We start from the raw sequence: 11,729 nt of genomic DNA, 5'->3' as shown, positions 1-11,729 counted from the left end.
GTTGAAGTGATTAAATTTGGAGATGTTCCAGAGTCAATATTGGGCTCAGAGTTGTGGGGCTAGAGGAGATTACAGAGGTCAGGAGGGGGGAGGCCATGGGGAAATTTGAAGACATGGTTATGATATTTAAAATTGTGGTATTCCTTAACTAGGAGCCAGTGTAGGTGAGTAAGACCAAGCATGATGGCAGATTGGGATTTGCTACTACTTAAGGCTTGAGCAGCAGAGTTTTGGGTGACCTCAAGTTTGCGAAAGGTCGAATGTGGGAGGTCGGTCAGGAATGTGTTAGAATAGTCGAGTTAGAGTATGAATGAGGGCCTGAGCAGCAGATAAGCCAAGACAGGTGCAGCCACAAAAAGATCATGAGGATAGATCATTAAGGGTGGCGCAGTGGCACAGTGGTTAGCCCTGCTGCCTCACAGCTCCAAAGACCCAGGTTCAATGCCAGCCTTGAGTAACTGTCTGTGTGGAGTATGCATGTTCTCCCCGTGTCTGCATGGGTTTCCTCCGGGTGTTCCATTTTCCTCCCACACTCCAAAAATGTGCAGGTTATGTGGATTGACCATAAGTCATTGAATATAGGAGCAAAAAGTAGGCCATTTGGCCCATCAAGTCTGCTCTACCATTTAATCATGGCTGGTAAGTTTCTCAACCTCATTCTCACGTCTTTCCCCGTAATCTTTGATCCCCATAGAAATCAAGAACCTCTGTCTTAAATATACTCAATGACCTGGTCTCCACAGCCTTCAGTGGCAATGAATTGGCCATGTTAAATTGCCCCTTAGTGTCCTAAGATGTGTAGGTTAGATGAATTAGCCAAGGTAGATGAGGGGTAGATTGAAACTGAGACCATGGTGAGTCAGCCGTGTGCCCACCTGAGGAGGCCGAATCTGACAGCTGAGTTTTTACGAACAGATAGTGGGCACATCCAGACCTGAGTGAATGTCTGCCTTGCCCTGGCCCCCACACTGCTCTGGCCTTCTATCCCATCCTCACTCACTGGCTGGAGACAGACTTGACCCACACCTCTCCAGGTGCAATGACCTTCAAAAGGAATTTAGCGGAGTCGCCATTCTCTTACTCAGGGACAAGAGCCCTCAGTCACCCTACTACAGCTAATATTAATTAGAGCTGTGCTCCTGTGAACCACATTCCACCCAGTATGAATCATGTGTGTGCTATTGTCAACAACATTGTATAGGCAGGCAGGAAAGTGAAGTGAAGGCCACAATCAGATCAGTGGCAATCTTATTTAATTGGGAAGTAGGCTTGAGAGACCAAATTGTCTATTGCTGCCGCTATTTCTTATGTTCTTATGATGCAAGTATATATGTACTAGTGTGAACAATATTGCTGCAAGTGTGCACAACAGATATGTTTAGTATATTGCAAGATCTCAGCATTAGGGGCAGCATGGTGGCACAGTACTTAGCACCGTGGGTGACTGTCTGTGTGGAGTTTGCACGTTCTCCCTATGTCTGCGTGGGTTTCCTCCGGGCGCTCTGGTTTCTTCCCACAGTCCAAAGATGTGCGGGTTAGGTGCTAAATTGCCCCTTAGTGTCAGGGGGATTAGCAGGGTAAATATGTAGGGTGACAGGAATAGGGCCTGGGTGAGATTGTGGTCGGTGCAGACTCGATGGGCTGAATGGCCTCCTTCTGCACTGTAGGGGCTCTATGATTTTTAGCCATTGAGTTACTTGCGATTTACTTTACATTTGCAAATGACATGCCAGTGTCTGCCAGAGAAGTTAGTGAAGAAACTAACAAGATTGGGAAAGAGTGGCTTGTGGACATAAGGCTTGAGTAAACAAAACTTTGTCCTATACTTGTTTAAACACTAACCTGTAATGTGAGCAGCCTGATGTCGACAGTGGGGTTATTTTGTAAGAGAACGGAAAATTTAACTGTGTCAAAGAGAAGCTTGGTAAGTACTGCCCTAGTTAATCATCTCGCAAAAGCTTCTGGAAAGACCTTTTCCCAATCTGTGCACTTCCTGCTGCAGCGCCATGCGATGCTGGGTGGTATGTTGATATGAGGGTGCTGTTTTACCATTTTTTGTCTAAGTGCTGGGTGGACTTGAAACTGGGAGAGCTTCAAATCCATCTTTTGGGCCTGTTTTAGCCCCCTGCCGCCCCTACACACTTTGTCTGCAAAATTATCAGCGAGTCCGAATTGCGCTGCAGAAGCCTGTGGGCGGGACTTAACGTGCCCGAAACCCTGCAGCTCCGATCGGAGCCTCCAACTGCGCAAAGAAAATAATGCTGCTCGCCTGCCACATCCCTCCCGGGTCAGATAATGTCTTCCCCTGGCCCCCACGGACAGAGTTTTAACAACACCAGGTTAAAGTCCAACAGGTTTATTTGGTAGCAAATGCCACGGACATTGCCACCCTCCCAACATTACTGAGTTCTTACCCCCCATCCCCCAGATCGATCAGTGCCACCCCCTTCCTCCCACCAATCGCATGCAGAGTTATCCTCCCCCCTCCCCTACTGATCTCAGGCAGAGAGATCTCCCCTCCCCCTTCCCTTTCACCGATCTCAGGCAGAGCGAACCCCCTCCCCCTCCTCCTCCCCCCCGCCAACCCTGGACCCTCCTGCACAAGACCCCCATCTCCTCCGGATTCTGATGGCTGTGTGACACCTCCCCCTCTCTCCCCTGTCCCCAATCATTGAGGCACTGATCCACCCCCGACCCCCCCCCAACCCCCCCCAACCCCCCCCAACCCCCCTTCCATCAGCACACCTGCAAGTGCTCACTTGCCTTCCCCTCAATTCTAATAAGCAAACTGCATGGAACTTGCTGGAATGTTCTGCCAACTGCCTGCAGCTGATCTGCTCTAATGAGGGGCATCTCCATTAAAAACTCAAGAATGGACAGGCAGGCAGACAGTGCAGGAAAAATGTCCAAGAGTCCAGCACCCAGATTCACAGAGGGTGACCTCAGCAGGCTGCTGGATGCTGTAGAGATGAGTTGGGACACCCTCTTCCCCCCCAGCAGGACGCAGACCCAGGGGAGGTGATGGCAAAGCAGCCTGGGAGGTAGTTGCCACCTCAGTTAGTGCCAGGGCACTGGCCCCCAGAACAAGGAAGCAGTGCCACAAAAGGTCAATGACCTCATCCAGGCAGCAAGGGTGGGTGCTTAACCCCATCTAGCGCCTTCCTCCAAATTACCCTCAGATCCCCCCCTCACCCCCAGCACCCTGCATGCTTCCAGCCCCTGACCTCCAAGCACCTCCTTCCTCCCCCCACAAGAGTATCACTGTGCTTGCCCTCTGAGGGCCACCCCATGATACTCTGCAGGAGCCAAGCCATCATATCTTTCATGGCTCCTTTTGTCTCCACAAGAGAAAACTGACCATAACACCCATGAGAGGGCAAAGACAGGATGGGTGAGCCTGACCTCCGGGTCCTCACCCGTTTTGAAGAGTGGGCGCTGGAGCTCTTCAGAGAAGAGGACATCCGAGCTGTCAGCGACAGCATGGTTGGGCTGAAGTCAAGAAGTGAGCACCTGTCAATCCTCCACTCAATTTGGGGCAATTATTAGGGAGCATGGATTTAAGGTGCGAGGAGCAAGGTTGAAAGGAGTTGTACGAGGCAAGTTTATTTACAGACAGGGTGATGGGTGCCTGGAACTCACTGCCGGGAGAGGTTGAGAAAGCAGATACGATAGTGAATTTTAAGGGGCGTTTGGACAGCTATGTGAATGGGATGGGAATAGAGGCATATGGTCCCCAGAAGGGTAGGGGGTTACAATTCAGATGGGAGCCTGGACGCTACAGGCTTGGGGGGCCGTGTGATGTAATCTTTTTTGCGCTTTGTTCTATGATCAATGGAGGAATATCAAGCCACATTCTGGCATCCCAGATTCCTCTCCCTCCCTTGCACTTAACCTTGTGTCCTGTGTTGCAGAAAGAGATCCAGACGTGCCTGGACCATCTGGACTCGAGGCCCCTACTGCAGTTCCCGGCCATCCTGAGGCTGACAGCTCGGATGAGTCCTCGGAGGATATGGGTAAAGGGACCTCCGAGGGAGGGAACCGTTTTGGCGTCAGCTGCCACCTCACAACTCACCATCCCAGAAACTGACACGTCGGTGGATCCAGTTAATGATGAGGCTTCTGGGTCACTCCCTGGTGAGCACGACACATCTGATAATGTACATCGGGTGGAGGAGGGAATATCCGAGGCCTCTGGCATGTGGGGGTCTGCCGGAGGCGAGGACTCAGCTGGCCCCAGGCTACACGCTGAGCCTCTGAGATCACTTCTCCCTCAGCTGCTGGAGATGCAGCAACAGAGCCAGGGAATGCAGGAGGGGCTGACGGCCACACTGGATCGACTATGAGGCTGTTGGGAGGAATCCCAAAGCTTTCAGGTGGACCAGCTACTGCCTGTCTTGCGTGCTTCCCAGGCCAACACTGCAAAGATGGCGTCTGCAGTGGAAAGCCTGGGGCAGGGGATCCTCACCATGAGTGCAGGCTCCAAGCGATGGTCGAGTCACAGCAGGCCACAACGGAGTCCCAGAGGGCCACGGCTGCATCACAGCAGGCCAAAGCTGAGGGACTGAACAGGATTCTCGAGGTTCTGCCCCATGGCTGAGAGGCTTGAGAGCTTGCATGAGACCCAGTGGGACAGAGCTGAGACACAGCGGGTTCTGGCAGCAGCCCTTGAGCACATTGCCCAGTCACAGAGGGTCATGGCTGAGGGGCTGCAGAGCGTGGCCCAGTCTCAGACGCCACCTGCTGCGGCCATTGACAGGTGACCCCCGACTCAAGTGGCCATTGCAGAGGGCTCGAGCACCATGGGTAGGACGCAGGTGCTCCTCCAGGACTGGCAGGGCCAGGTGACGCCAGAACTTCTGAAGCTCACTGCAGAAGCACCGCTGTACCCATGGAGTGACCCAGGGGACCACAGAAACCCCAAGGGAGGAGGAAGGGCTCGAGCCCATGCCAGGGTCTTCCAGCCAGGAGACTGTGGCTACACCTTCTGGCTCCCTCCTTCCCGACCCTGGGGCATCTCAGGGGCAGCGGGATGAAAAGGGTGTGTTGGAAACATTCCAGACACCTGGAAGCAGGCCAGGGCCCTCAAGGTCCAGGACCTCCAGAGGACGCCCACCATGAGCATCACAGGCCACGTGGTGAGGTAGGTGAGGTAGGCAGCTGGCCCCCTCCACCTCCGATGTACATTCTGGGGAGTCACTGAGACATAGTGGTAGGCCACGTAAGGTTAGGAAGTTGTAGTTGCACTGAGATGGCACGGGTGAAGGGCTGCACTAGTTAGATAGATCTTTAAGCACCCTTAATATTTTCTGTTCATGCGTTTTTATGTTAGAACTTATTAGACACTTTTATGGTAATCAATGTATTGACGATCGCCGGAGGGATGCTTCATGTTGATGTCAGTTGGGGAGGCCTCTCAATGCTGCGTCACTGAGAAAAGGAAGGCATTGGTCTCTCATACCCCATGAGCGATTCCCTTCCGTCCTCCACCTCAGGGCCCTGTATGGGGGTTTCAGATCCCTTACCCACTACACAGACGTGGGCCAGGTGCCAGCGTGCATGCGAAGCTCAGATAGGAGTCAGACTAGTTTGCACCAGGGGATCATCATAATGGTGCTTAGCGAGTCATCACCCTCCTACCTGCCAAAAAACTCACTAACACCGAGTACCCAGGCCCACTACTCTGGTGTGACAATGTTGCAGGAGATAGGACTTTGGCGGGGTGGAAATGGAATCCACAGACACAGGCCCCCACGGGACTGAACCACTGGTGATCAGGGCCTCCCCTGCTGTCCTCGCATGCCTCATTTGAGCTGCCAGCCCTCCAGCGCCTGGGTGGTGTTGCTCAGCGTGCTCTTCCTCATCTTCCTCCTCCTCCTACTGGGCAATGCCCGGCTGGTCAGCCTCCACGTCCTCCTCCTCCTCCAAGAAGTGGTAAGGCCCGGGCCTCCTGTGCCCACAATTCTTCCTCCTGCTCCTCCTCCTCAGCTCCAGCAGCAACCAAAAGAACAGCGAGATCGATTGGATGCATCGCAAAAGCCATCTCATCACCCTGAAGGGGTGGATTTGGCGAAGGGAAGAAGCATATGGAGAACTTAAGGAACACTGCATGCCCCTAGCCCACCAACACACACTGCCCATTCCCCACTCCTCACAGGCCCCCCAGCAACATAGCCCCCCATCCCCCTCCCCCTCCCACAGCCCCCCCAGCAACACAACCCCCCTATTTCCCTCCCACAGGCACCCCCAGCAACACACACTGCCCATTCCCCCCTCCCCACAGGCCCCCATCCCCCTTCCACAGCCCCCCCAGCAACACAACCCCCCATTTCCCTCCCACAGGCACCCCCAGCAACACACACTGCCCATTCCCCTCCCCCCACAGCCCCCACCAGCAACACAAACCCCCCATCCCCCACCCACAGCGCCCCCCCCCCAGCAACACAGCCCCCCCATTCACCCCCACAGACCCCCCCAGCAACACAGCCTCCCCCTCACACAGGTCCCAGCAGCAACACACACTACCCATTCCCCTCCCCCCACAGCCCCCCAGCAACACAGCCCCCCACCCCCTCCCACAGGCCCCCCCCAGCAACACAGCCCCCCGATCCCCCCCACAGCCCCCCCCCAGCAACACAGCCCCCCCACCTCCCCCCAGTAACACCCACCCAGAATTTATGCAGTAGTGAGCACAGACACTGCTGCTTGCAAAGTTCTGAGATCGCAGCACTGCCATTTCAAAGGGCTTCGAGCACATCCTTCAGCTGGAAGAGTGCTGCATGCACTAGGACCCAGCAGCATATCCAGACCCAAGGTTAGTGCTGAGACTCGGGTCCATGCTGCGAATTGGACATTGGACACCCTGCTGAGCAACCGCACCCTCCCCCCACCCCACACACTCGCAGAGCCCTCCCGACCCGAAACGCAACATGGCCACCACAAAAGAACACACGTGAGCAGCACAGAGCCGTCGGACACTAGGCACTGACCTCCTCACTAACCTTCACTGATGGAGCGCCCGAATCAGACCTTTATTGAGCATGTCTGTTCCAGACCGATTCCGGGTTGGGCGAACATGGTGGTAAAGTGGGGTGTGCAGCTCGTTAAGTGGATTGAAATATATGCAGATTTATTTAAATTGAATTCACGTTGGTTTTGGGCGGGTTCCTGATCGCAGCCATTTTCGGGCCTTGGTAAAGTGCAAACTGGCGCAGAAGCGGGTGTAAATCACGCTACTCACTTCACGCTTGACGTTGCCAAATTTTCACGCCCAAAAACAGGCGCAACGCGATGGTAAAATCCCAGCCTTAGAGTCTGTGTGACTCCATTCTTACTCAGAAATATTTCAAACTCTTCTGACATAAACTGGAAAGAATTCAGGAAAGATAGCTAGCCTAAAGGGTGTGAGGAATAGCAGGACTATTTCACACACAGAAATGGACTGAGTCTAGATCAGCTCTTTCTCCTACAGGGTTTAAGAGTCATTATTCGGCTGAAGATTAGAGAGAGATTGTTAGAGAAACTTTATCAAGAGCACACATGGATAGCCCATATGATAGTCCATCGGGAGGCAAAGGCCTAGTGGCATCATCACCACACTATTAATCCAGAAACTCAGCTAATGTTCTGGGAACCCGGATTCGAATCCCACCATGTCAGATGGTGGAATTTGAATTCAATTTTAAAAAATATGGAATTAAGAATCTACTGATGACCATGAAACCATTGTCAATTGTTGGAAAAACCCATCTGGTTCACTAATGTCCTGGAAATCTGCCGTCCTTACCTGATCTGGCCTACATGTGACTCCAGAGTCACAGCAATGTGGTTGACTCTCAACTGCCATCCGAGCAAGGGCAACTGAAATGGCAATAAATGCTGGCCAGCCAGCGACGCCCATGTCCCTTGGATGAATAAAAATCAGCAGTAACAAGAATACTATTCTTAGTATCCAAAGATAGATAGATATTGAAGAATTGGTGTAAGGTTGTTAAGTGTGTCTCAGAGTAAGAAACAATACAACCAAAGTTCTTTTCATTTTATGGGTAAACATGAGAAAGCATGGGAACAAGTACATACTGATTCCTTGGAAGTGGAAGGGATACAATATTCTGTTTTGGTTCGATAGCTACAACAAGTAGATAAATGCTGAGTCTATGACGAATACCACAAGTGCTAAAACTATTGAGGGTTTGAGAAGTTGGCTGGCAATTTATGGGTTGTCATGATGTGGAGATGCCGGCGTTGGACTGGGGTGAACACAGTAAGAGTTTTAACAACACCAGGTTAAAGTCCAACAGGTTTATTTGGTAGCAAATGTCATTAGCTTTCGGAGCGCTGCTCCTTCATCAGATGGAATGGATATCTGCTCGCACCACTCCATCTGACGAAGGAGCAGCGCTCCGAAAGCTAATGGCATTTGCTACCAAATAAACCTGTTGGACTTTAACCTGGTGTTGTTAAAACTCTTACTGAATTTATGGGTTGTCAGAGAGGCCGGTGTCAGGGTCTACAGTTTATGTCAGAAGAGTTTGAAATATTTCTGAGTAAGAATGGAGTCAAACAGACTCTAATACCAACATACCACCCAGCATCGCATGGTGCTGCAGCAGGAAGTGCACAGATTGCAGAAGCTTTTGCTAGATGATTAACTAGGGCAGTACTTTCCAAGCTTCTCTTTGACACAGTCAAGCTTTCCGTTCTCTTACAAAATAACCCCACAGTCTACATCAGGCTGCTCACATTACAGGTTAGTGTTTAAACAAGCATAGGACAAGGTTTTGTTTACTCAAGTCTTATGTCCATAAGACATAGGAGCAGAATTAGGCCATTCAGCCCATCGAGTATGTTCCACCATTCAATCATGGCTGATATGATTCTCATCCCCATTGTCCTGCCTTCTCCCCGTAACCGTTGATCCCCTTATTAATCAGGAACCTATCTATTTCTGTCTTAAATGACACTCAATGACCTGGCCTCCACAGCCCTCTGTGGCAATGAGTTCCACAGATTCACCACCCTCAGGCTGAAGAAATTCCTCCCTATCTCAGTTTTAAAAGAGCGTCCCTTCACTCTGAGATTGTGCTCTCAAGTTCTAGTCTCTCCCATGAGTGGAAACATCCTCTCCACGTCCACTTTATCTAGTCCTCTCAGTATTCTATAAGTTTCAATTAGATCCCCCCTCATCCTTCTAAATTCCATCGAGATTAGACCCAGATTCCTCAACTGCTCCTCATATGATAAGCCCTTCATTCCTGGGATCATTCTTGTGAACCTCCTCTGGACCCTTTCCAAGTCTTTATCAATGGCAAAGTAAGAGAAAAGCAAGATAAGTGAATCCTGATACACCAGGCATGAAACTCTGTGCTGGCTAACAGTCATGGTGGAAAATCACTGAGGTGATAAGGAGAATAAATGGTTGGAATTGTCATAAAGAGACCAGGTGCGTTCATATATCTATAAAGCCTGGAGAGAAATTATTTCAGTGTCATATAGATTATTTGTTTGAAAGAGGAAATCTGACAGTAGGACAGCATGATAAACCTCCTGTAGTCCAAATTCCAGCTGCAGGCCAAAGCGAAAGTTGGAAAGGAAATTACAAAGCAACAAGTGACCAAGGGTCTTTGATTAAGACAGAACCAATCACGAAGCGGAGTTGGTATCAAAGTCAAAGTTCAGGTTGATAGTCAGAGCTGTTGAAAGAGGAGAGTCAAGTTAATGGAAATGATAGGATATAACCCAGACAGAAAGACAAAGAAACCAGATAGGATAAGTCTGTATAAAGAAGAACAAATAAGTTGTTCTTTTTTTACTTTCTGTCAAATGATGATATTTTTGTTAAATAGTGTTTAAATTTGGTGTTTTGGAAAAACAATTATTACATGTAAATTACTCTGGAAGTATCAGTCTTACTGTGCACACTAGTACTGTTGTGTGTTGCATTCGGATCAACACTTGCTCAATTGCAGCGGTTGTTTTGAACTAACTCTGTAACAGAAAGGGCAGCAGAGAGGACAATATAACAAATACTCAGATCTTGCAATATATTGTAATTGTTACAATTATGAGGTTTATAAATAGTGTGCACAATATTCATGCGAGTGTGAACAACATTGGTATGAGTATTAACAACATCCATGCTACTGTGAACAACATCTGTACAACATCCATGTGAGTGTGAACAATATGTGCTAGTGTGAACATCTGTACTAGTGTGCACAATATCCATACAGTGTGAACAATATCTTTAATATGAACAACATGTATGTTAGTGTGAACAACATGTATACTAGTATGAACAATATCTGTGTTAATATGCCCACTGAACGATCTTCTGATACAAATTTTAAGGAAACTGTAAAGAATTCCTGGATATCTCAAAAATCAGAATTTGACAGGAAGTTTTAGCAACAAAGGATAGAACATGAATTGTTAATGTAATTCTTTGCAGGCTGCCTAGTATTCCCCTGAGAGTCTGAACATGAGAGAAATGCTTTTGCACCGCAGGGATGGTGGGGGAGGATGGAAACTTATGGGAAGTTTGACTTGCCAGCAGGCAGGATATAAAGAAAGATTAGTTAACCATCCAAAGGAAGAAGGGAAAAGGCTGCAGTCGGCTAGGAAGGAGTCCAACCTGCAAAAACAAAGATGAGGTGTTTGGTCATCCTTTAGTCTTGGGCATATGCAGACTCCCCTTTGGCACAGTGGTTAGCAATGCTGCCTCTCAGCGTCAGGCACCCAGGTTCAATTCCCAGCTTGGGCCACTGTCTGTGTGGATGGAGTTTGCACGTTCTCCCCGTGTCTGCGTGCGTTTCCTCCAGGTGCACCGGTTTCCTCCCACAGTGCTGGTTAGGTGCATTGGCCATGCTAAATTCTCCCTCAGTGTACCCGAACAGGAGCTGGAGTGTGACAACTAGGGGATTGCAACTTCATTGCAGTGTTAATGTAGGTCTACTTGTGACACTAATAAAAAGTTTTTACACTTTTACAGTGCTATTATTAACCGGAAAGAGGCCCGAAAGTGGTATTATTACTCAATAATGTTCATGCAAAAATAGTGAAATCACCATACATAGGATACTCCAGCTGCCACTCCAGGTCAAAGAGACAAATGGAATACCTTTATTTTTCTATAATAAAAGCAAAATATTGCAGACACTTGAAATCTCAGAAAATGCCGGAAAAACTCAGTAGGTCTGGCTGCATCTGTGGAGAGAGAAAATACATGAAAACATAGATAGAAAATGGAAGCAGGAGGAGACCATTTGGCCCTTTGAGCCTGCTCCACCATTCATTATGTTCATGGTTGATCATCAAATTCAATAGCCCCTTTCCTCCCATATCCCTCAATCCCTTCAGCCTCAAGAGCGATACCTAATTTCTTCTTGAAATCACACAACGTTTTGACCTCAATTACTTTCTGTGGTAGTGAATTCCACACATTCACCACTCCCTGGGTGAAGAAATTTCTCCTCAGTTCTAAAAGGTTTATCCCTTATCCTCAAACTATGACCCCTTGTTCTGGACTCCCCCACCATCAGTAACATTCTTTGTGAATCTACCCTTGAGTTTATGTGATTCTTTTTCAGAGCAGAATATGAGATGTCCATTAAGGAGGCACTCCTCCCCTACCCCAGCAGGCAACAAGCTGATCGTTAGGTTTTACTGAGCGGCCAGGTGACCAGGCATGGGCTTTCTCCTTCTGCAGGTAATAACCCAGCAGTGGAGTGAGG

General features: G+C 49.4%; 1 long non-coding RNA gene across 1 annotated transcript in view; it reads right to left on the bottom strand.

Moving 5' to 3' along the window:
- Positions 1–9,182: 9,182 nt before the first annotated feature.
- Positions 9,183–11,729, bottom strand: part of LOC144502636 (uncharacterized) — a 42,157-nt gene continuing 39,610 nt past the window's right edge. Inside the window, exon 4 of the long non-coding RNA XR_013499370.1 lies at positions 9,183–9,689. This is a non-coding gene — a long non-coding RNA (uncharacterized LOC144502636). The remainder of the gene's footprint in view (positions 9,690–11,729) is intronic.

Source organism: Mustelus asterias, chromosome 13 (genome assembly GCF_964213995.1).
Source record: "Mustelus asterias chromosome 13, sMusAst1.hap1.1, whole genome shotgun sequence".
Lineage (NCBI taxonomy): Eukaryota > Metazoa > Chordata > Chondrichthyes > Carcharhiniformes > Triakidae > Mustelus > Mustelus asterias.
Note: the sequence above shows the minus strand (reverse complement) of the source record. Positions and strands in the feature narration are given on the sequence as shown.